Source organism: Armigeres subalbatus, chromosome 2, assembly GCF_024139115.2.
Source record: "Armigeres subalbatus isolate Guangzhou_Male chromosome 2, GZ_Asu_2, whole genome shotgun sequence".
In the NCBI taxonomy this organism is placed as follows: Eukaryota; Metazoa; Arthropoda; class Insecta; order Diptera; family Culicidae; genus Armigeres; species Armigeres subalbatus.
In genome coordinates this window covers 367,409,645-367,434,896 of record NC_085140.1, presented here as the reverse complement: position 1 = coordinate 367,434,896, position 25,252 = coordinate 367,409,645, and the positions used below count along the sequence as shown (strand labels likewise).

General features: G+C 42.4%; 1 protein-coding gene across 1 annotated transcript in view; it reads left to right on the top strand.

Moving 5' to 3' along the window:
• Positions 1–1,275: 1,275 nt before the first annotated feature.
• Positions 1,276–25,252, top strand: part of LOC134217206 (transmembrane protease serine 9) — a 93,173-nt gene continuing 69,196 nt past the window's right edge. Inside the window, exon 1 of the mRNA XM_062695987.1 lies at positions 1,276–1,778. The gene's annotated coding sequence lies outside the window, so the exon portion shown is untranslated. The remainder of the gene's footprint in view (positions 1,779–25,252) is intronic.

The window sequence follows — 25,252 nt, the reverse complement described above, 5'->3', positions numbered from 1 at the left end:
ATTCAGCGGTGTATTTACAGCAAAAAATCTTGCAATAAATAGTTTCCATTTGTCCGGATTTCGAAAACTATTTTCTCAATTGTTAATTATTCACTGACAGTGTTTCTATTCCTTTTATTAACTTGGATACCAAAAAACGTTCTTCACATCACAGACCCTTAGCCAGATGTGCTGACAACTCTTTCGCCTTGCTCCATCTCTCATGTTTTTATTCAGCTGGTTCTCCGGTTTTTATCAGGTGAGATCGTTGATTCGATCCGGCTAAACAAAACGCAGCACATATTTCAAACATGAACAGTTTTATTTTACAATGTCAGTCGGTTTAATAGCATAATCAAGTCTGCGGTATCAGTTTTTTTTGTCTTTTTGATTCTTTCGGTTTGTGCGGGTTGCGTGCTCTCATGCCCTCTAGGTTCGATACCGAGTGGAATCAATTGATCATATGAAAACATGGGGACTGGCCCCTCGCATGTTCCTTATTCTTCTTGCTTCCATGGCGAGTGGTTTGATTCATGGCGGTTCCCGGTCTTTCAGGTCGCAGAGATGGGCTCGAATAACTTGGTCGCTCTCTTTTTGAGATGAAGCAGCAGCGTTTTATTGATCCCACCTGCTACGGTTACTTATCTTATGGCAAAGAGTTAATTGAAACAAATAAATAATTTTCTATGGAAATGGTTTACAAATTTTAGTTTGTTTCCGTACAAATATTCACAACATATTTTTTTGAAAATTAATGGTGCTATAGAAATTATTTGGTCAGAAAAGGGTCATAATTTAACGTCAAGTCTCGTCTTTCCTTTTTGTTTTTGCACGTGGTCTCTGCCAATCATCAAAACAATCAAACTTACTGTGAGTTGTAACTAATATAGTGAAAAGATGGAATAATATATTAACATTGTACAAAAGACTTCCAGATGGAAAGAAGTTTCTTCTTTTTTCACTTCAATTTACAGTTTCTATGAACTAAATCACGCAGGGATCCGAATTTATCATTATTTATATGCCGCCCTAACGGCATACACAGCTTCCTATATTGCAGTGGAGCATGTGATGGATCTTCACCACACTGCTAGCGGATCCCTACATCGTTGGCATTTCTCATTCTCTCGCATGCCATTGGCCATGCTTCGTCTAATTTCCTTTCCAGAGCATCGATCATCGTGCGCTTCAGCTGACAGCCCCAGACCGCGGACCTCTGCTCTGGGACTGGTTTGGCGTTTGTTGGCATCGAAGCAGCAGGTACGATCGCGGCGGCAGTTCTTCTCTGCGGCTCGATCCGGCCGGTTCGTCGCTTGAGCTTTTTTATTTCAAAAAACGGTTAAAGTCGCTCTCCTTTCCGTGCGCGCGCGTGCCAATTCCTAGTGCGTGACTCACATTTTCCTTCGTTTCTTTTAGCTTTTTTCCGCATTCGGCATTCCTGTTTTTAATCCCGGTCACCTGTGCGGGGGTGTGTTCGTCCCTTCTCGTGATCCATAAAGGGAAAAACTGGTACGAGATCGCGATCGGAAGCGTGTTGTGCTTGTGGATTCAAGTGGATTCGAGGATCCAAACGGCGTCGCACAAACCAATTGCCATCGGAAGCCAAATACCATTGGGTAGCAACTATTTCTGCTCGAGATTAGTGTCAAATCCAGTTCATATTTCGATACCCTATGGAGCGGTCTTAGTGAACGAGTATCGCTTCCGCCGCACATCTCTCGACCCCACCCTTCCGTATTGGGGCCGTGGAGATCCCGAGTGTGTGAGGTGTAATTTCGGTGTCATCCCGCTGCTACCAGGTGTGTTAATGTTTTCCTTCGCTCTCTTTCTTTTCCACGACGGATGAGTTATTGGACAAAATGGCAAAACAGAGAAGAAAAAACGGGCATAACGCGTGTAGTGTCTCACTTTGGATGTGTGTGATTTAAGCTAGATATCAGTGATTTGAACACGGCGGCGAGAAAGTAAGACTCGCGGAGAAATGGTTAATCCGTTTTGCTTTCCTCACCTTTCTCGATGGATATATGTGAGAGGATAAGCATCAGGAAGACAAAAAATGATAACGAAGTGCAACGAAATTCGTGGACATTTGGATGGTTATGTCTGAGTATTGAGGGAAGGTGAAGTATCTTGGGGTTTCCAACTCTTACATTATCGGCGGATACGATCAACATGCGGAACTTGATTCATTTTGATGATGACTGAATTGATTGAAAACGTATTTTTATATTTTCTGTATCAGCAATACTCAACCCAGAATTGACACTTCAGTAATGAACAAATCTGATCAATTTTACATTTCGAAGAACTGTCACTGAATAACCTTTTCAATTTCACCGTAGCAGGAAACCATCCAGTATTTATGTCAATCTCAAGCTCAGTTATAGTGCAGCTATGCAGCGCTGCATAATTATTTCTCAAGTGAACCTAAACGACTTCGATGCAGTTTTGGCTACATTATATTTGTATCACTGATTTGTAGGACTTATGGCGGAAATGGAAGCAGGGCTTAGTCGCTTCGGGGCACCAAATCGGTATCCAACAAAGAACGATTTTCTAACTTCTTTTTCTAACAGTCTCATTATGGAATTTCGGGTTGAGAGCAGTCATATCCAGGGTTTCGACTTTTCGTTTCAATGAGACCAAAGCAAGCGTTTTTCGGGCCAAGAGAGAATCTTTTTTCGTTGTTTATGTTGAGGATCATTTTTCACCCATCAATCTTTTCTCTATTATCAGCCTTGAAAGATAAACGAAAATCTTGCTTGTTAGATGAAAATCCTCTTTCGTTTCATCACTATTACCGCTCACTCATTTTTCGCGAGAATTCTTGCGAAACAATTATAAAATTGTATGGCCGCGCCGGAATTCGAACCCAGAATAGTAATAATAATAGCTGTGGGGATGCGCTTACTCTAGCCACACCACCACGCTATCTGTATGGAAGTGATAAGTTATTTGTTCCACATAAGCTACTACCATTTGCATTTATGATGCCACGAAAAGACTCGAATGTGAAAGAAAAACCAACGTTTGGCGGCAATCAAAGTGAGCGAAAAATGGTTATCACTCTCCAGGCAGTTTTTCTTTCCCGAAAAGCAATTTCTCCCCGAAAATTTTCGTGAGGGAGCATCCTGTGCTCCTGAGATTGAGTGAGCATTACGGACCCTGGTCATATCATAATCTTCTACCTATATAAATAAAACAAAGTTGGCATTTGTACGACCGCGCATCACTCAAGAATAGGTAGCCCAATTTTTGCTGATTTCTATTCATTTTCTTTTTCTAGTTAGGACAGACATTCAGACAAGACATTCCACTAAAAAGCTCAAAATAAATTTCTTATAAAAATATTGATCAGTTTCAACAGTGAAGAAGCATGAGGGATATATCTCCTGTTAGAGCTAATGAAACCCTCGAAAATTGCTTTATTTTAGGAGTTATGCGAGAAACTGGCCAAAACTGGTACAGTTCGCCTACATGGAAAAATGTTATGATGAAGCTGGAATACTTTAAAAATGTAAACTTTGAATTAAAAAGTCATTTCATCAAGATACACATTTTGGGGCCTCCCATAGCACAATGGTCAGACCATTTCGAAGGTAGCAGGTTTTCCGAGCCCCGTGCTGTCTAGGTACATACATTTTTTTAGGTGGGAAATTTTTTCGACATGGCAAATCGCCTTGTAGCTTATGTTATGAAAAGGCAATAATGGTACGCAAAGCGATGCTAATAAAGCATAAAGGTATACTTCAGTTTTGCATTTGAGCAGCGCCAAAAGTGTATAATTGATACGTAAGCAGAAACGCTTTGCAAAGTTTCTGGAATAAAAACGCATTTAATACAAACTCTGGCATGATGCTACACAAGATGTTGAATTAGACTGGATGTAAAATACATAAAATTCGTATGGGACTTTTTTCGATGAAACAACCATAACACCTTGACTTTGTTATGCTAAGAGATATCATATACGTCTTTGTGGATTCTTTCAATCAAAACAACCATAATATGTTTTAACAACTAAAGTCCAGTTGGTCGTCTACTATCTAACATGGGAAAAGTAAACACACATGGTTCCCATGTTTTAATTTGGATATTTTTCGACAAAACATAATTTGATAAAGCTCCACACATCATACCAGTGGATGCCAGATTTTATTACATCTTTGTATTAAAACTTAGTTAGATTTTTATATAATCACTAGCTGAGTGTCCGGAATTGCCAGTTTGATTCGCAGTTTTGGTTATGTACCGACAACATAATAAGCAGACAGTTAAAGTTAGATGAAACATAAGACAGGAAACGGGCCATCCAGAAACCACGTGGTCATATTTTTTATGATTTTCAACCCCCCTCCCCCCATGTGGTCTATCGTGGTCATTTGGTCATTTGTTCTATAACTCAATAACGATTCATGGAAGCAAATTATTCCTTACTAAAAAATATTTTGTGGGTTGCTGTGATGGTCCCTCCAAAGAGCTTTTCAAGGATTTTCTATTCTACATCTCGATATTTCTATGAGTCGATGGTCCCTTCAATATCGACTCATGGAGGTTTGACTGTAGACGATTTCAACTGATTCAAAATCAAACTAAATCCAGCATGGAAATTATAAATTTTCATGAATTCGAACATTTTGATGATGTTATCATGTTGTAATGTGTATCAGGTATTAGGATATCTATAACTCGCAATGTAATTTGTAATGGTTTAGAAATTTTCCAAAATAACCCATATTTTAATTTTTTTTTTATTTGTTGTTGGTGATTTTTTAAAAATAGGTAATTATGATGTTCATCACTGAATATCCCTTTTATTTATTATCAGACTAAGGCCAGAGTGGCCTGTGCTGCACATAAAAGTCTTCTCCATTCAGCTCGGTTCATGGCTGCACTTCGCCAACCACGCAGTCTGCGGAGGGTCCGCAAATCGTCCTCCACCTGATCGATCCACATGGCCCGCTGTGCGAGGTGCCTTCTTGTTCCCGTCGGATCGTTGTCGAGAACCATTTTCACCGGATTACTGTCCGACAATCTGGCTACGTGCCCGGTCCACCGCAGTCGTCCGATTTTCGAGGTGTGAACGATAGATGGTTCTCCCAACAGCTGATGCAACTCGTGGTTAATTCGTCTTCTCCACATACCATCCGCCATCTGCACCCCACCATAGATGGTACACAACACTTTCCTTTCAAAACTCCCAGTGCACGTTGGTCCTCCACGAGCATCGTCCAGGTCTCGTGCCCGTAGAGAACTACCGGTCTTATAAGCGTTTTGTAGATAGTCAGTTTGGTACGGCGGCGAACTCTATTCGATCGGAGCGTCTTACGGAGTCCAAAGTACGTACGATTTCTAGCCACTATGCGCCTCCGAATTTCTCTGCTGGTATCGTTATCGGCGGTCACCAGTGAGCCCAAGTACACGAATTCTTCAGCCACCTCGATTTCGTCACCACCGATAGAAACTCGTGGTGGGTGGCTTATATTGACGTCTCTAGAGCCTCTTCCTATCATGTTCTTCTTCTTCGACGTATTGATGGCTAGTCCAATCCGTTTAGCTTCGCTTTTCAGTCTGATGTAGGCTTCCTCCATCCTCTCAAAGTTACGTGCCATGATATCAATGTCGTCGGCGAAACCAAATAACTGGACGGACTTCGTGAAAATCGTACCACTCGTGTCAATCCCTGCCCTTCGTCTTACTTCCTCCAAAGCGATGTTGACTAGCATACACGAAAGACCATCACCTTGCCGTAACCCTCTACGTGTTACGAAGAGACTCGAGAATGCCCTGAAACTCGAACTACGCACATCACCCGATCCATCGTCGCCTTGATCAACCGTATCAGTTTATCCGGAAATCCATTTTCGTGCATTAGCTGCCATAGCTGGTCCCGATCGATTGTATCATATGCGGCTTTGAAGTCGATAAATAGATGATGTGTGGGCACGTTGTATTCGCGGCATTTCTGGCAATACCTGACGTAAGGCGAACATCGGTCTGTGGTAGAGCGTTCACCCATAAATCCCGCCTGGTACTGCCCCACGAACTCTCTTGCAATTGGTGTTAGTCGGCGGCATAAAATTTTGGAGAGTACCTTGTAGGCGGCGTTCAGCAATGTGATTGCGCGGTAGTTGCTACAATCCAGCTTATCGCCCTTTTTGTAGATGGGACACACGACACCTTCCATCCACTCCTGCGGCAGAACCTCATCCTCCCAAACCTTGGTAATCACCCAATGCAGCGCTCTAGACAGTGCTCCACCACCGTGTTTAAACAGCTCTCCTGGTAGTTGGTCAACACCAGGGCTTTGTTGTTTTTCAGCCGGCCAACCTCCTCCTCGATTGCCTGGAAAGTCGGAGCCGGAAGTCGCATGTCCTGCGCGCCTTCTCCTAGGTTCATTACCATACCGCCACCGTTGCCTGCCATATCGCAATTCATGTGTTCTTCGTAGTGCTGCCGCCACCTTTGGATCACCTCACGCTCGTTTGTAAGAAGGTTCCCGTTTATGTCCTTACACATATCGGGCTGTGGCACGTGGCCCTTACGTGAACGGTTCAACTTCTCACAGAACTTTCGTGCGTTATTAGCGCGGTACAGTTGCTCCGTCTCTTCACGGTCTCGATCTTGCTGCTGACGCTTTTTCCTCCGGAAAATCGAGTTTTGTCTGTTCCGCGCCCGTTTGTATCGTGCCTCGTTCGCCCTCGTGCGGTGTTGCAGGAATGTCGCCCTTGCTGCATTCTTCTCCTCAACTAATTTTTCACATTCGTCGTCATACAAGTCTTTTCTCTGATCCAGGGACACCGTGCCTAGTGCAGCGGTTGCGGTGCTTCCAATGGCGGATCGAATATCTCTCCAGCCATCTTCAAGAGATGCTGCGCCTAGCTGCTCTTTCGTTGGGAGTACCACTTCCAGCTGCTGCGCGTAATCTTGGGCTAGTCTACCGTCTTGTAGCCGCCCAATGTTGAGCCGCGGCGGACGACTCCGACGCGTGTTATTCACCGTCGAGAGTTTTGAGCGCAGGCATACTGCAACGAGGTAGTGGTCGGATTCAATATTCGCACTGCGGTAAGTGCATAGGTTCGTGATGTCGGAGCAGAATTTACCGTCGATTAGAACGTGGTCCATTTGATTTTCCGTTACTTGATTAGGTGATTTTCATGTGGCCTTGTGGATATTCTTGCGGGGAAGAAAGTGCTTCGGACTACCATTCCGCGGGAGGCTGCAAAGTTTATGCATCGTTGGCCGTTGATATTTGATACGGTATGCAGACTATCCGGTCCGATTACCGGTCTATACATTTCCTCCCTTCCTACCTGAGCATTCATGTCACCGATGACGATTTTGACGTCCCGCAGTGGGCATCCATCGTATGTCTGCTCCAGCTGCGCATAGAACGCTTCTTTCTCGTCGTCGGATCTCCCTTCGTGTGGGCAGTGCACGTTGATGATGCTATAGTTGAAGAAACGGCCTTTAATCCTCAGCTTGCACATCCTTGCGTTGATTGGCTGCCACCCAATCACACGTTGGCGCATCTTTCCCAGCACTATGAAGCCGGTTCCCAGCTCGTTGGTGGTGCCACAGCTTTGGTAGAAGGTAGCCGCTCGATGCCCGCTTTTCCACACTTTCTGTCCTGTCCAGCAGATTTCCTGCAGCGCTACGACATCGAAGTTGCAGGGATGTAGTTCATCGTAGATTATCCTGTCGCAACCTGCCTGTAAAGCCAATATCTAGATGAACAATTTTGCTGAATAAAATGGTGGCCTAGCTCTCTTTTGTGATTTCATAGACAATCTAAAACGCTGGGCATTTAATTTCAATCGTTATTATGACACTATTTTTTAACCTAGATTGTTTTAGGAATTGGAGTGTTTTTCTGTAACACTGCCACTTTTTTTCATATCGCAGGAACCTCCTCAGTTCTAAGACCCTTTTATGAATTTAAAATGCATTTTATTAAGAAATTTCATCTTGATTTTTTAAATGCAAGCTTCTCTATGTCATAACCTTTTTCATACGCACTACTAGAATTTTGTGCGTTTAGCAAATTTAGGTGCAGTATTAAATATTTCGATCAGTTATCCCAATTGTTCAATATCATAAAAAACTAGGCTTCTAAAGCCTAAATTATTGCCTACATTTATTGCTTGGATTAATTTTAAATTCCAATATCTTCTGAATTTTCAATAATAATTATTCTGAAGTTGCAGGGGAGTCCCGTCGGAATAGTGACGAGAAACTCTTCGGAGTCTCCGCGGAAAAAACTTTAGAATTTCAACGACATTTTTTCCGAAATTCCGTGGAAGAATTCCAAAAAATGACGAAAGAAATTTTGAAGAACTAGAAGAATCCGTAGAAAGATCCGAAATGCATATTTACGATAAAAATTCCAATAAACATCAAATTCCGAAGAATTTCCAGTATAAATTAGAAAAATTCCAGCTCACTTTTTTACAGAATCTCTAAAAAAATTCAAAATCCTGGGCAAGATTATTTTTGAAAACCCAAAGATTCTTTTGGAGATAATCCATAGACTCTTCTGTGGAAATTTCAAATAAAGCCTCGAAAAAAAAAATACTAGGAAAATTAAAAAAATGTGATAGAATTCACAAAGAGTATAAAAGTATTCCGGAATATTTTTATTTTAAAAAAATATATATGAAAATTTGAAAAAAAAATATCCAAAAACTAAAATCAACGGACATATCAAAGTGTATCATGTGGCATTGGCTGTTTAATATCTCTTGAAATTCAGAAGAATTTTTCTTGAAAAATGTAAACGTCTTCTTCTTCTTCTTCTTCTTCTTCTTCTTCTTCTTCTATGGCTCCACATTCCAACTGGAAGTTGGTCTACTTTTCAACTTAGTATATTCTATTAGCATTTCCTCAGTTATAAATTGAATGCTTTAATATGCCAGCCGTTGCACTGTTTTGAATTTTCAGACAGAATTCCAATGGAATTTTTATCGGAGTCTTACGGAAAAAATTCGGAACTTACACTGGAGATGTTTTGTTTTTTTTTTTCATTAACAATTTGTAACAAAATTTCCAAGCAAAATTTTTCAGAGAGAATTGTTCATTCTGAATGCCAGCACTTTATCACGATTGTATGAAGTAATGTCAAAGTTATTACAGGAAATTTCTTTACTGGATTTTTCCTGAATATCCACAAGAAATTCTTTTGAAGTTTTTTCTTAAAAATTTTTCTTGGATTATTGTAAAAACATGAACGTTTTTCAAAATTGTAGCTGCAGTCCGCTGATGCAAAAGTGTCGGCGGCGTGATGCTAAAAACCATATGCGGTGAATTTTTTTTGTGGAAATTGAGACTGAATCGCAACTTGTTTTTTCGTTTATTTTTTATGGAAATAGGATCTACGGCTAAAATAGTCAAATAACGCAGATATGCATCGGCGTTGGGACCGACGCTGCGTTACCGGTTTTTATCTCCATGCACACCTACGTCTTTTTAACGCTGAGTTGAAAAGACGCTACGTGGGCATCGGCCCTAAGATGCGCTTTGCGTTTAATGATTAAATCATTAAATTTTAATGATTTGTATTTTTTACACCGCTATTGTTATTCACCAAAAGTTTTTCGTGTAAAAAAACCACGTGGTTCGAGAGCAACACCCCCCTCCCCCCATGTGGCTTATCGTGGTCATTTTCCAAACCCCCCCCTCCCCCCATATATGACCACGTGGTTTCTGGACGGCCCCAAACGAACAGATTATTCTTCCCTGAAGAAGTCACTGATCCCGTGTCGAAACGTTGGACGAATAAAAAAAACTCGTTTCAATCGTATGAGACTACGTAGCCGTTAATTAATGATCTAAATGACCCAGAGCGTTAATGAATAAAGCTTCCAATGAATGATTACATTTTTTATGATTAAATCATTTAGTATGATTGAAGATTGTGAATAATTATTTATTCGTTTTTGACTATGATTCATGATTATGATTAACGATTAAATTAATTTTTGAGAATGAATAACGATTATGATTAATGAATAAATCGTTTGGAGTATGATTAATGATTACCAATCGTGATTAAATGTTGACACAATATGCGTATGATTAATGATTAACGATCGATATGATTAATGATTAATGATTATGAATAATCAAATTGAATGATTTGCATAGTGATCAATAAGCAAGTAGCCTTTCTTCCAAATTGGGTTATTAAAAGGTGAAAAAATTATATGAATATGATTAAAGATTAATGAATAAAAGCGATGTATGCAATGATTAAAATTGATGACTAATGAATATACTCAAAACAATTATGAATATGATTAGAGATTAATGATTAAATGTAAAATTCTATGATTAACGATTAGATCGTATTTTTGTAAGATTATGATTAATGAATAATGATTAAATAACCCATTATTCATTGATCATGATTAAATCTATGATTAATCACTAATGCTCTGGTTAAACCTCACAGTCGCCTCTAAAAATTGGTTAATAAGTATATAACTCTTACCGAAAATTGAGAAAAAGTGAAGGTTAATGAAAAGAGCTGGAAACAATGCCCCATGTAACCAGTAAGCATTAAATAATGTTTTTAAGTGGCATTATATGCGCCTATGAGGCAACGTATTAAATGCCAATAAACCCTATAGTCGCCTTAAATGCTACTGTAATGCAGGTTTTGGCCCAATATACGGCTTCTTAAGTGCTTTGTCCTGCTATATCATTAAAGTAGAACTTTCGTTGACTAGCATTTATTCAGAATCCGAAATGCTAAATAAATGCTTAATTTTGAAAACAGGAAAAAAAGCTTTTTTTCTTCAATTGCTTTTTTTTTAATTCTATGTGTACTTTTTTTTGCCTTTCTCGTATACTAAGCAGAGTCTCTTAATTCTCGTGTATACATGGATGAGACAGTGTGCCATGAGCTACAAAAGCTCACGTAGCACCGATTCTGTGCGACGAGAGAAGCTAGCGCGCGCATAAAATAACTAAGTGAGCGTGTCTCAATGTACGTCTCATGAGACTCATCTCATGCGCTAGGAATGCATAGCTGGCGTTACTTAGGCGACGATATTATTGAATGAAAATTTCCCGCCCAAGCTGTTTTACGCATCTCCGCTGTTGTTTGCAAAAGTTTGCCATGGCAAACAGCGCATGAGCTGATCGCATTGAGATGTCTCAATGCGACTCACCAATGTTAATGTGAGGTACACAAGCTTCGTGAGACTCGCGCGCGCTAAATTTTATGTGCGCGTAGCAGTCGGTGCTCAATCTCATCCTTTTTTGTACACGTGCATGATGTCTGATACTAAGTATACGGTAAAGGATATATGATCGCTCCAAAAACAAACTTTTTATAAAAGGCCCGGAGACCCATAGTGTTATATACCGATCGACTTAGTTCGACGTATTGAGGTGATGTCTGTATGTGTGTGAGTGTTTTTTTTTTCTTCCCAAGCAATGGAGAGGGAATCTGCTCAACAGACATCCTGGGTTGTCCAGGAAGTCCGGGGTTGAGGACCACCTCCAACAGCAAACGAGGGAGGCAGGACTACATCCCCGACCCGCTAAACCGTTTCCATTGCCGCCAAGCCCATAGTCCCTTCGGTACAACCAGAAAGTAATGCTTCAAAGGGGGCCAGTGCACAACGCACCCTCGAGGTTAGCTGCGTATCCTTGCAGCATCGAACATCGTGACTCGCCTTTTTAGAAGAACACCTGTTCGTCACTTGTTCGATAAAAGGATCGAGTTCGACCACAGGGCACCGGTATGACCCATGAAGCCGACTCCGAACCCTTGGACCGCCTCTTGTTTTCGCTTAAACTAGCCATTCCTCCAGTCCACGCGCCACCTTCTGTGTAGCTCCGAGACGATTTGGACGATAGCCGATAAAACGGCGTTCCAGCCAACTTCATCTTTACACATCCTCCGGACTAGGTTGTCCGGGGTAGTGTCCAGACCACATGTGGCAAGCATGTGGTCACGTATTGTGCGAAAACGCGGGCACTAAACCTGCGCACACCGGACACTCGGGCGAGGCCGAGTGTCCGAACCGGTGTAGGTACTGTCTGAAGCAACCATGGCCTGCAAAGACCTGGGTCAGGTGGAAAGTGATTTCCCCATGGCGCCTCTTCCATCTACCCTTAGTGGAACTGTCCCACGTACGCTGCCATTTGACCATTGAAGCCAACCTGACAGTCCTACGGATGCCTCTCGTGCCGTGATGACGCAAAGTGCATCATGCGACACGGTACGGTACGCGCTCGCAACTCTTAGGGACATGAGCCTATACGTACTTTCTAACTTCGTTCTGTAGCAGTTAATACGCAGGGCCGTGCCCTGCTGGCCCCCATACCTCAGTATGGACAGAGCAACTCTAGCCAGAAGCTTGCGCTTGCTGGCATAAACCGCGGAGCTATTCGACAACATTCGGGGCAATGCCACTATAGCTGTGGAGGCACGCTTGCAGGCGTAATTTACGTGGCTAAGAAAAGTGAGCTTATCGTCGATCATTACCCCCAAGAGTTTGATGGAGCGTTCAGAGGTGATCGTGCAGTTGCCTGCCCTTATCACCGCTTGCTGCTCCGACTTTCGGTTGTTAACAACAACCACATCAGTCTTGTGGTGAGCCAGTTCTAACTTCCTGGAACTCATCCACTCCTCCACAATTGCGATCGAGTGGGCTGCAGTCAACTCCACCTCTTCGATCGATTCGCCGTAGACCTCCAGCGTAATATCGTCAGCGAAGCCAACGATTACGACGCCCCCTGGGAACTTCAACCTCAAGACACCATCCTACATGACGTTCCATAACACCGGACGCAGTATGAAAAACTGCGGAACCCCTAAGGTTATGTTAACGCACTTCCGACCAGCCTCCGTGTCATATACCAGTACTCGATTCTGGAAGTAGCTAGTAGTAGAATCTTGTACAGGTACTCGGGAATTCCAAGACGCAGGAGCGCATCTGCAACAGCTGCCCAACTGGCACTATTGAATGCATTCCTCACGTCGAGAGTCACTACTGCACAATAGCGAACACCCCGGATTTGGTAACCGACAAGATAGCGTCTACGGACGACTTACCCTTTCCAAAGCCAAACTGGTTACTCGATAGACCATCCGCACCCTCCGTGCGAATCAGCAGCCTGTTGAGGATGATCTTCTTGAGCACCTTCCCCGCCGTATCAAGCAGGCATATTGGTCTATATGCCGACGGATCCCCAGGTGGTTTTCCCGCCTTTGGCAATAGGACCAAGCTCTTCCTTTTCCATGCTTCAGGGAAGACTATCGAGGAGGCGCATAGCAGCAACAGAAGAAGACCCCGTTGATTTTGGCAATGACGAAGCCCTCGTGTTTCGAAGACACCAACTCTTGGACTGGATATTTCCCCGTTGTCCATATCGCCGCCATTTTAGACCCATCGGTGACCCAATTACCGTTCCTGGCGGGTACTTGGTAAGAATCTGCTATGATGGCGATATCCGTCCCCCATTCATCAGCTGTCTGACACAGCAGTTGCTGGGCTGCATCACAGTGGTTCAGGTTTAGCTGCGTTACCTGCACTGTGATTTTGCAGCACGCTTAAACGCCGGGCACTTCGAACCCCCCATGGGGTGCTTGCTGTTCGCAGCTTCGCTGGAACAGATCAAACAGTTGGGAGGGTCCGTGCAGCATTGTGCCTTATGTCCCTCCAATCCGCAGCGTTGACAGAACTTGCTTCTGTCAGGGCGCTTTGCAGTCCCATTGCTTGTGCCCCGGTTCCAGGCACTTGAAGCAAACTTCGGTTGCTCATAAATGCCCACAGGGCATACCGACCACCCCACCTTGACGCTCCCTAACTTGACTACCTTTGGAGGCGTCCGCTGCAGATAACCGAGCCAATGCTACCTGTGTCCCTTGCTGGACCTTTCCGTAGCCAAACGGCTGCGGTGGACGCCTCCACTTCACACTGTCGCCGCAGTGCCGTGACGAGCTCTTCGACTTCGGTGATCTCGTCCAGGTCTTTAACCCTTAGATTCACCTCCGTCTTGAGTACCCTTACCTTGACCGTCTCGCCTAGGACTTCCTCCGCCAACTTCTTGTAGGCGGCGCCCTTTTGCGAAACGCCCCGCTTTAGCTCGAGGATCATCTCGTCCATCCGGGTACGTCTTATTCGACGTACGTCGGCGCCGAGTTCACCGAGCTTGACGTCACTCCTCATCGCCTTCAAGACGAACGAGTACTTAGCCTCGTCCGTTTTGATGACTATAGGGCATCGCCCCTGGAGCGATTGACGCCTACCCTAGACTTCTTGCTACCCTCATTCGCCTGGGCCTTCTTTTCGGCCCTTGACGTCTTCGGTTTCCTCTTGTTCTTGACCAGGGTCCAGGAAGCGTCATCCCCCTCTATTTCCCTGGTCTGGGGCGGTTGAGAGCTCTCAGCCTGCTATAACCCCTTACCACCATCTTTCCTTGGTGGACGGACCTTTCCAGGTCCTTCTTCCCCCGGTTTTGGAGATACCTGGCCGGGGTTCAGCTTCCCAGCCCCACTACCCTTGTTCGGGGTAGTAACCTCCGCGTTTTGGAGCGGCCCCAGGGAGCTCATCCCCTGGAGACTGTCTCCCCGTTTTGAGTCTGCTCCGCTGGAGCAGTCACCCCCGACGTGCCCGGGAATACTTGAGCCTCAGTCTGGGTAGACTTTGGCACCACTGTCTTCGCTGGCACGCCCTCGGTCGATTCAACCTTGCCCAAATCCGCGAATTCTTGGGCCTCAGTCTGGGTAAACCTCGACTCCATGGATTTCACGGGTTCGCACTTGGCCGCCGTTTCCAGCTTGGCGTCCAGCATCGACTTTCGAAGTTTCTGCAAGCTCCTCTTGAGGTCCTTACTGATATTATGCTTCGATGACGCAAAGTCGATGATGGCGTCCAGCTGTTCCGTCGCCACCTCGAAGGCCGAAAGCCCATCGCGTTTGCGGTTCATCGCCTCCACAAGCCATGGGCCGTCAATAACCTCTACCGGCGTTTTTTAGCCGAGAGGAAGGTTAAGTGACCCACGCTGGCGCTGCGCACTGAGCTGCCGACTATTGCCTCTGGCCTCCTAGGCGGAGACCTGAACAACCCACCTCTTGCGAAGGGGCTGTCGCCTACACTACTACCACTAGTTGAAGAATTGCCTTGGTTTTCCATTTTGGTCCCACGAGTTGTTCGGGAAAAGAAGGTCCACCACGCCAGAGCCCAGCATGACGAGGTGAGGGACAATTACTGTGGAGGGTGCCCAGGTACCCCACAGGCTCCGTTAAAGGCCTAGCTTATTATTTCACCCCCCTGGCCATGCATCCCCTCGGCACGGGTCGCTTGACGCCTTGGGATTAGGGGTGAGGGACAGTGGTCCGGGTGTGTGTGCGCGTGTGTGTGTGTGTGTGTGTGTGTGTGTGTGTGTGTGTGTGTGTGTGTGTGTGTGTGTGTGTGTGTGTGTGTGTGTGTGTGTGTGTGTGTGTGTGTGTGTGTGTGTGTGTGTGTGTGTGTGTGTGTGTGTGTGTGTGTGTGTGTGTGTGTGTGTGTGTGTGTGTGTGTGTGTGTGTGTGTGTGTGTGTGTGTGTGTGTGTGTGTGTGTGTGTGTGTGTGTGTGTGTGTGTGTGTGTGTGTGTGTGTGTGTGTGTGTCATTTGCTATTAAAAATTGGCCAGATCGGACGTTGCATTTCGGAATTATTCAAAAACCATTGATTTTTTCCCATGCGTCGACTTCTGGAAAAAAAAAGTTCGACGTTGGTGGCAATGCATAGTAATTAATGCAAAAACATGCAAAATGATAAAAAAATGCGATCGATTCCCCTAAAGTGCTAGGTTGATCTTTAATATGTGCTTTTTTCAATACATTTTACGATGCACGAGAAAGGCATCATCGCCGCTAGGTGGATTATTCTGGGTTTTTCATTGAAAAATTGCGTTAAAAATGTCACTCATTTTTCAGGCACTTATCTCCAACCAATTTGCTCGCAATAAGTTGCATTTGAAGCAGAATCCTGTCCAATTATTTCTTATTGAAAATTGGATCAAACTATGGGCTCAGAAGTTATGGCCAAAATACTTGTTTTATATCAAAAGCGCGTAAACATTGTCCTAAAGTCCATGTACGTACACTATGCTCAGGCTTCTATGTTTGTGAGGCCCAACAACATCGGCAACGTTTCTATTCCTTGAATATCAGGCTCTTGGTGCCATAATGGTCTTGAACTTTTGGCGCTTGTCCGATGATTTTATACAAACTCGAAAGACATGTTATTATTCTGCACTTGGCTGGTTGCAAAGTATTCCGGTTGTTCGGCAGAAAATAAAGGGCACCCGAAGTGATGTTAAAATATGACCAGAGAGACATGATGCCATTCCAACACCCAAAAAACAAATCTGACAATTATTGTCAGATATTGGATCTGGGCATATACAATTCTGTAAGCTTTTTATACAATATTGTATTGAAATAATACAAATCTGTATTATTTAAATACAATAATTGTATTGAAATAATACAGATTTTGTATATGCCCAATTATTATACAGTTTCTGCAAGGTTCTTATGCAGAACTGTATTAAAATCTGCCATCCGCTGGTTGGGTGAATATATTTTTCAATATAAGTATACCTAATAAATGTATTGAATTTGAATCATCAGCTATATATTCTATTCTGTTGAATATGCACAGCACATTTCACATGTGTATATTATTGCGTATGACTACTACATATTAATGCTTGAATAGTTTTGAATTTCGTGTTGTATTGCACCGCTCATAAAAAAATCTACTCCTCCGCTTATTTTTAACCGCAACAAAAAATGAGCGCCAGATAGTCGCCTAAGAAAAATATACCTCCAGAAAAAAAACTTTGATATTTTTGAAAATTTGGCCGCCACGTGGTTGAATGCAGGTGCAAAGCACGATATGCTTTGATAGCACGTGCTATTTGTACTGCGGATAATTTTTTTACATCTATGAGAGCCTTGGAGAATGATCACGAAAGTTGCCATTTTGTTGCAACGCACAATATTCAACTTTAAACAAAACATGCATTAAAATCTTCCCAAAACCCAAAATATGGCTGTCACAATGATTGCTTTCAATGTAGAAATCTGACAGCTTACGGCAAGCATCGTAGCACGGGAATTAAAAGCGCTGCGAGAAAAGCGAAACTCGAATGATAAAGTGGCGCCAATCACGGATGGTTGGCGACGCTCTGGCTAAGCCAACTACGGGTGTCGTGATGCGAAAAACGAAACACGAACCGGATGGTGAGGATGATAACGAGGGCGGGTGATGGTGAAATGTAACTTGGACCACTTGTTTATTCTAATTAAAAGCGGATTATCTAGTTGTGCGCTTGTGCGGAAGTTTTCTTTTCGAGAGCGAGCGTTGGGAACATGGTGGATGTAGAGGAAATATAAAACGCGTGTCGTGATCCGCTTGGAAGATGATGGAATGGGACACGAACAACACGAACAAACCCAAACTTATATCAGAAATTTATTAGGCGCAAAGATGTCACCTCTCCGCATAAAGTATTTTCGAACGAGTTGTGTCGTGACCTATTTGGATCCGAAAAGTGAGCTTTCTCTGTTAATCCGAACGTCAATTGCATTTTTCATCGACGATTTGAAACGAATTCGAATGCTTGTGAAACTGACCCAAAGTCGGCAGCGCAAGTTTCGCTGCTCCGTAGCAGCAAATTTCGAAGCGTGGTAAGCATTCATGGTATGTGATTTTTTATTCCTCTCGGCAAAGTATCTCCTTATTTAGCTCGATGGCAATCAAACTATTCATTACAATCTGTTCAACAATAAATTGCGGAAACAATTTATTCAATCCCCATCCCCGTCAAACTATGCAACGTACGAAAGGAATACTTATCGTACAGTAGTTTGAGATGTGCAAAAATCATATCTAAGTTAAATATGTATTTGGTTCGACATTCTTCTCGTTAGTGACTAGTTTGAAATGAGGACGTGAAAAGTTACAAATAATTTTCTTTTCACAATCATATAGGAAATTAAAAAAGTTGTCCTTTACATACAAACTTTTTAAATAGGGGAAGAGGCCCCAAAACGCCCCCCCGATGCAAAACGCCTTTTGTGGTTTCCCTCATATTTACCGTCATTAAGATGGTCGTAACAAAGCAAGATCTAAAATTATGTAGGTTAGGCGAAAAAAGTTTCAAAATAGTGTATGGGAAGGTCGGAAAAACTTAAAATTTCCACATTTTGAAGAAACATCTAACATTTTGGCGAGGCAAAACGCCCTAGTGGCTCTAACCTACAATGTACTTGCGTCTCCACGCACTATCCATACCAGAATGCTGATTCGCCGACGCGTGGTACTTTGTTCCCTAGGAGCTGCCAGCTAAAAGGCGTTTTGCCTCATGAGTTTTCCGGCAACAGAATATCACCACTTTTTTGAAATGTGAATATTATCAATATGATTGAGATTTTTGACAATTTTTGAATGGCATCAACTAGCTATCTTGTTTAACTGTTGCATAATGTAAAAATACCCATGAATAGCGTTACAAATAAGACAATAAAGCAGTGTTTGCTTAGCTAGGGCATATTGCCCCCCTTCCCCTACTCGTTTTCCGAGCAAACAGTATGAGATCACATTTTGCGCCACTGTGACGGCAAAGAAAGCGGCTTCGATTAGATACCCTAAACTTTTCCTAAACACCTAAACAAATGCAACCATCTGGTAAACACCATTATTATTATCATCACAATCATGGTCGTCTCGAGGGCCCCAACAGCTAACGAGCGCTGCTGCAAACTTCAACCGGATAAACATAAATAAACCGGAAAATGCTCTTCTTTTTCAGCTAAAATTGCGCCGTCATTGCAACCCTCTCTTCCATTCCCACCCACCGCAGGCAGCACCCCATCACTGACTGGTGGGGCTAACCGAGCGGTGGTTGATGGCGTTTTGCCTCAGTTCTGGAAACGGATTCGCCCCGTGTTCATCAGAGCACAAACATTTCGTACCAATCTTCGGAGTCGCTACCCACCAGTTCGTCTCCGCGCCAAATGAGACCTGCCAGCTGGGTTTGCCATTATGGTGAAGGTGCTACGTGCGTCGTCGTCGTCGTCGTTGATGGAGAGATGGAACGGAAGAATATTTGATCTGCACCCAGCAGGCCCCCCCTGACGTTTTTTTTGTGGAGCTTTAATAGACTAAAACTAACCGAAGAAGAATTAAGCCCGACGTGGTTTGATTATTATGCTGGAATAGGAATCAGCTCAGCCGTCTTTGCAGTGGCATACAACAGTAAAGTTTACTGCCCATTATTTGCAAATTTATCTTGATTTGGGCGCTCTTGACGTCTCTAATCTAATCGCGCTTGAGGTCACTGCTTCGTTGTATATTTTAGTTATTCCGGAAATCGTTGATTTGGCATTCAAAATTGCGTAAATAACGGTTTCTAAGAGGCCATTAAAAACAAATCTTCTGATAAAGGGAGACAATCACTAAGAATTGGTGGTCGATAATTGACGAAAACACAACTCTTTAATGATTTCCAGATTGAAGACAATTTCCTAACATGAGATTAACTGTACTTGATTGGTTGAGTACATTCTCTGGATGGTACGACATAATTGACTTGTTTCGACGAAAGTTAATACGAAGATTATGTCGAAGATTGGGCTCGCCCTATATACGATACGCATTTAATAACTGTTCCTTTCCAGGTCATCCAAGAATTCCCTAGAGAATAGGCCCTTAGGCCTACATGCGTTACCAAAGGCCTTTATATTTCTTTTTTTAATAGTCTATGGCTTATTTGACCCATGAAACCGAATTGGATATGCCATCAACGACTGTTCCGCAAGAAATTCAATTTTTAATGTTTCTGGGAAACCCTTCATTCTTGTTGTTGTATCGATGTATTTCGTTATAAGTTGGTTGGGCGGATCGCAGTCTGTTGTCATAGGTAAATACCAGTTAGATCAAGAGCTATGTATATTTGAATTAGTACGCTTTATAGTTTCCTTCTAATCTCTACTATCGTTTTACAAGGGCATGGACGCATCAATAATTCGTCAGGTTATTTATTGATCAGTCATTGCATTGTGTACTTCTATCAATCCGCCAGTTAGGAAATAATAAGACCAATTTCTTCAAAAGCAAGCGACAGAGCTCTGTAGAGGCCCGAACAAAGCTTGACGAATCTGATTAAAAAGCATTTTGATTAAGGCGGGATGATACCAGAAGCGGAAATGAACTATTCTAAGGCCTGCGAATTTTTAAAAAGTTGGATAATGTTCACGGTTTGAAAAATGATGTCATTACCACTATGTATGAGATAATGGATGGGTAAAGCTCTGTCCAGTTAGAATCCGGAATCATTTATTGTATTGCAGCGGCACGGAAAGTGACCACTGCAAGAATTATTTTACAGCGGTATGTCTACCTAGGCGCCCACTTTCTGTGGTATAAATTTCATGGTGTTTCGTGCAGCGAGTCAAAAATTATTCCAGATGGAAGCCGAGAGGAGAGAAAAAAATCTGCACACCCCCGTTGATAATCCTGCTCATCGACGGTGGAACCTACGTCAAAATGGATTTAGGATAGCTTCCTGGCCAAAAATTCTGCATGGCGACGGCACGAGGAGTTGTTCCTGCGAGATTAAGTTTGCTTTTATGGACAAATTTGCCAAAAAAAACTGATGATTTGGCGAGAGATATGCAGCAGCAGAGCAAGAACCAAAGAATAAGACGATGGACTCTAAGCTGCACAAGGAAGAATGTCTCAAAAACCGCGTACTAAGATTCATGAAAGCCCATAAAGATCCTGTGAAGTTTTGGCCAGATTTGACGAGTTGCCACTTCAGCCGCGAAGTCATCCAGTTGTACCGCGATAATAACGTAGATTTCAATAATAAAAACATAATAATAATAATAATAATTATTATTATTATTTGTTATTTGTTTATTATCCAACTGACAATGATTGTCTCAATGAATATGACTTATTCTATTCTAAATCTATTTGGTAACGTCCGGCGGTACGGAAAACTTCTAGTAGTCGTTGTCGAAACACGTCAGCAGAAACATTGTAGTCAAAGTATGAAAAAAAAATTATTTAATTGATGGCAGATTGCATGGACGGGCTCGTTCAAAGCATAATTGCTGCTCCTCGACTCCAGAAAAAGAAAGTTACGATGACGAAGCGGTCTTTTTGGTGCGTATATTTGAATTTGGGCCAGCAATGCTGGACAATCGATGTCACCTGTGAGCAATTTTCCTGCAAACGTTGCTTGAGCGAATCTTCTTCTCACGTCAAGTGGTTCGATTCTCAAAAGACGACATCGCTCTTCATACGGTGGCAAATCCCATTGGTCACGCCAACCAATAAAGCGTAGTGCATACCGAGCAATAGAGGGACCTGAGGCCCCTCGGATTCCTGAACTCTTCAGCGATTTAGAAAATAGAGCCAAGTTGAGCCAAGCCAAGTAGCTCTGGTCACGATATCGTTCTAGTAGACACGGAATGTGAGGACACTGTCCAACTTAACACCAAGATCCTTAACTTGCTGAACCCTAATAAGACTCTACCCATTGAGGACGTAGTTGAATGTGAATGGCTGATTTTTCCGTTAAAACAAGATAATGTTGCATTTTTCGATACTTAGTCTTAGCAAGTTTCTTGAGCACCACTCAGCAAAGATGTTTATCATGGTTTGTAAATAATAGCGGTCGGAGTAACATTTAACTATTTTGACTATTTTTGTGTCGTCTGCGAATAAGTAGCGGCATCCAGGAGGTAGCAACAAGGTCATTTATGAAAATAGAAAATAGAAGTGGCCCCAGGATTGTTGCCTTGCGGTACTCCAGGATTATTGGCAAACAGTTGGAATTCCGAACAACCTCTATTATGCTGACTGGACGGTTTCGCAAGTAGGATCTAAATCAGTCTACGCTCCTTGAGGATGCTCTGTGTCTCTCCAGTTTGACAAGCAGAATTCCGTGGTCAACTGTGCTGAACTCCGCCTTCAAATCCATATATGCAACATCATCCTGCCAACCTAAGTCCGTGCTCCGCAAGCAGGAGGAAGTAAACTGCATCAAATTCGTGGATACAGAGCGCTTTGGGTAGAATCCGTACTGGTCTTTGTCGATGTAGTTTTTGCAACACGCAAACAGGCACTCGTTCAATATTATTTCGAATAACTTGGATCAAGAGCACGAGGAAGTAATGCCCCGATAGTTTGCCTCCTTTTTTGTGAACCGGAAACACTGAACTGACAGGTTAAATAGCATTGCTAATGGTTGGCTCAAAACGTCTTTGCATAGCTTTAGCACGGATGTGGGTATTCCGTCGGGACCTGGAGCGAACGATAGCTTCAATTTCTGCGTTGCTGCTATCACTATGTCAGCTGTAATGCGGGGAAGTTCGAAGTTGAAGACATCGCCTGGCATATCAACGATTGCATCGTCCACTTGCACTTCAGATGCGGAAAATGCGTTGAAAACGCGTTGGAAATGACGTGCAAATAGATTGCATTTCTCGCGTTCATTGTTGGCCGTCGTGTCTCCTAGAAACATTGAGCATGGCAGTCCTGATTCTTTCCTCTTCTCGTTCACGAATGACCAGAATCTCTTGGGATTAGCACGAAGACTAGCTTCCGTTCGCTTCACGTACCGATTGTACAGGGAGTGGTTATAGTTACGGTAGCACTGGCTAGCAACATTGAATAGTCGTTTGTAATAAGTTGATCGTGAATTACTGTATTTTCGGAGAGCACCCGACTGCCCGCAGTTCCAGCCCATCGATAAATTTTAGGTAGATAAATAGTGGATAAACAGCTCGGGACGCGACTCAGATGACCAAAATGTGGAACAAATGTGCCAAGGAAGTTGTTTCCGGAGGTGTGCAGTGTTTGATGAGAGGAATAAAGAAGAAAGTGCGAATTGTCACTAGAAAACTAGAAATGATTTGCATTTATATTTTTTCCTTAAAGTACAGTAAATTACCTTTGTTTTGATGTATTAACCTTATTTGTATGTTAATCCGTTACCTAGATACAGATGTTTTATTATTCCGGATTCTAAATGGACATAGCTTTATTGCTAAGCTTATACAACACGGCAGACTCCACGTTGTTCATTTGCCAAAAGAGCATCAAGCGAAGATAACATGCACTGAAGATCCCGAAAGAGGTCGTAGGCTTTATGGTAGGTCGCGTACACGATGGCTTTTTGCAATTGAAGTGGACCTGATGGTACTAAACTTCAGTGCGCCTTTTAGCAATTGGCCCAGGATTGACTGAGTACGTAAGAGTGAATCTATATCGCAGTGAAGCTGGGTAAACGGAAATAGTTACATTCTGCCACCACATGTGCAAACTAGTTTGTAAGTGAGTAATTTTTCAAACGAAGAAGAGACTTGTCACGAGCTAGCGATTAGCCATCTATAGTGAGCATTACAACGCCGTATGTGCTATCCATCGTAGCCTTTTTTTGGTGTCTCAAGACTCAAGTTCAGTCAGACAGTGCACAATGGGGAAATCCGATTCCAAAGGTGGAAAAAATTGATAACTTTCTTCACGAACAACTTACAGAAGAGATCAAGAGCTTATTCGAAAGATAATTTTGCAAAGAATTCAGTAAGTGCTGTTTCATGGACGTGGAACGCTTCTGTATGAAGTTAACGAGCTCGTTTAGCCCTAATGCCCCATATATCGCGAGTTTTCAAACTATTTGTCAATTTATCTTTAAGACATTGTTCTAAAATTGTGTTTATTTCTTCACTGTGGATCCACAGAAGGGCACTAAATATATTTTGTTGGTAAAAGTTGAAAACTTAAAGGATTTTGGGGTCAAATAAGCATCCAAGTGCATTTTATGTTCAATTTTCATGTATTCTGTAAAAAATAGTAGGGGAAACTGGACACACATGATCCCCACTTTTTGTTTAGCATATTTCTCGATGTAACATGCACAGATCTGCACGCTTCTTGATGGACTTGATAAAGAATTTAATAAACTATTCAAAAACGTCATTGGAAGCAATTATTTGTTCATGAAAGTTACCAAAAATCGATTTTGCCGAGAGATAGAAAATTAGGCATTTTCAAAACTTGCAGGAGACTTGATCCCCATATAGGGGGAAATTGATCCCTTTATGAGCTGAACATCCCTTTATGAGCCCTTTATGAGCTGAGGTTCTTCCAAGTCTAATGAAAGGTTGAATTGGTCTAGCCTCAAATCCTAACAATTCTTCATAGTCTGCCGTAATATCAGTCGTGCGAGAATTAAATATTGTTAGTATTAAGCAGGGCAAGTATTTTAGTTCTCGAATAGAGTAATAGTGACAGATAGAATGTCTGCTATAGCAACAAAATTTGCATGTTGATGATGATTTATCTGCAAACCATTCACTTCACTAAAATACTCCACTAAAAGACAGTAAGACTATAGTCATATCACGACAACCATGATGTTCCCAAGAGGATCTCTCTTTGTGATTGATACAGTTATGATACCAAAAATGGTTGATCGATACATAAATATATCTTTGTAATTTTAGAATCTTATTATTCTATTAAATCTCTGAAAATTGGCCGCACTACAAATGCCATGGCTATTGGTAAATATCCCTGAGTACCTGTTTTGGGACCAATAAAAAAAGAGTGTGATACCGCTATCGGGGGTGAGAATAGGTCATCGTTCTCACCGGCAGTCTAGAGGTAGTAGAGCAAAATTGTTCAAAAAGGTCTCTTATATTTTGGTCTCCTTGTCTTCAGATGCATTCAATCTATTCTACAAACATTCTAAGTAGCTGAAACAGTGACCCTTTCTCATCCCTATTTGACCCATTGCCTTTCCCGACGACGGTACATCGAGATCGCCAGACTACTATCAATACCACAACCGTGATCATACCAGGATGATGGCTTCATACATCAATATGCTACTGCCACGCATCATCATTTTTGTAGTGCGTGTTATTATTACATAAATGCGATTTCTCTTAAACGACTGACCAAAAGATGTTGAATGAGCCCATTATTAAAAATTTTTAAAGAAGATTTACAAATAAATGGTGATTGTAAGCAAACTTCTCCTAGTTCAAACGGAAAAAAATTAACACCAGATCGAACAATACTGTTTTTAAGCCCTGTGATTTGTTGAATATTTTCAAAGCCTAATTTACATTCTTTTTCATTGAAAATAATGTTAAAATGCATTTAATAAAACTAATCAAAACTAAGTATGTTCACGTTCAACTACACTTTTTCTGATTAATGAAATAAGCCTAATGAGAAATTCAAAT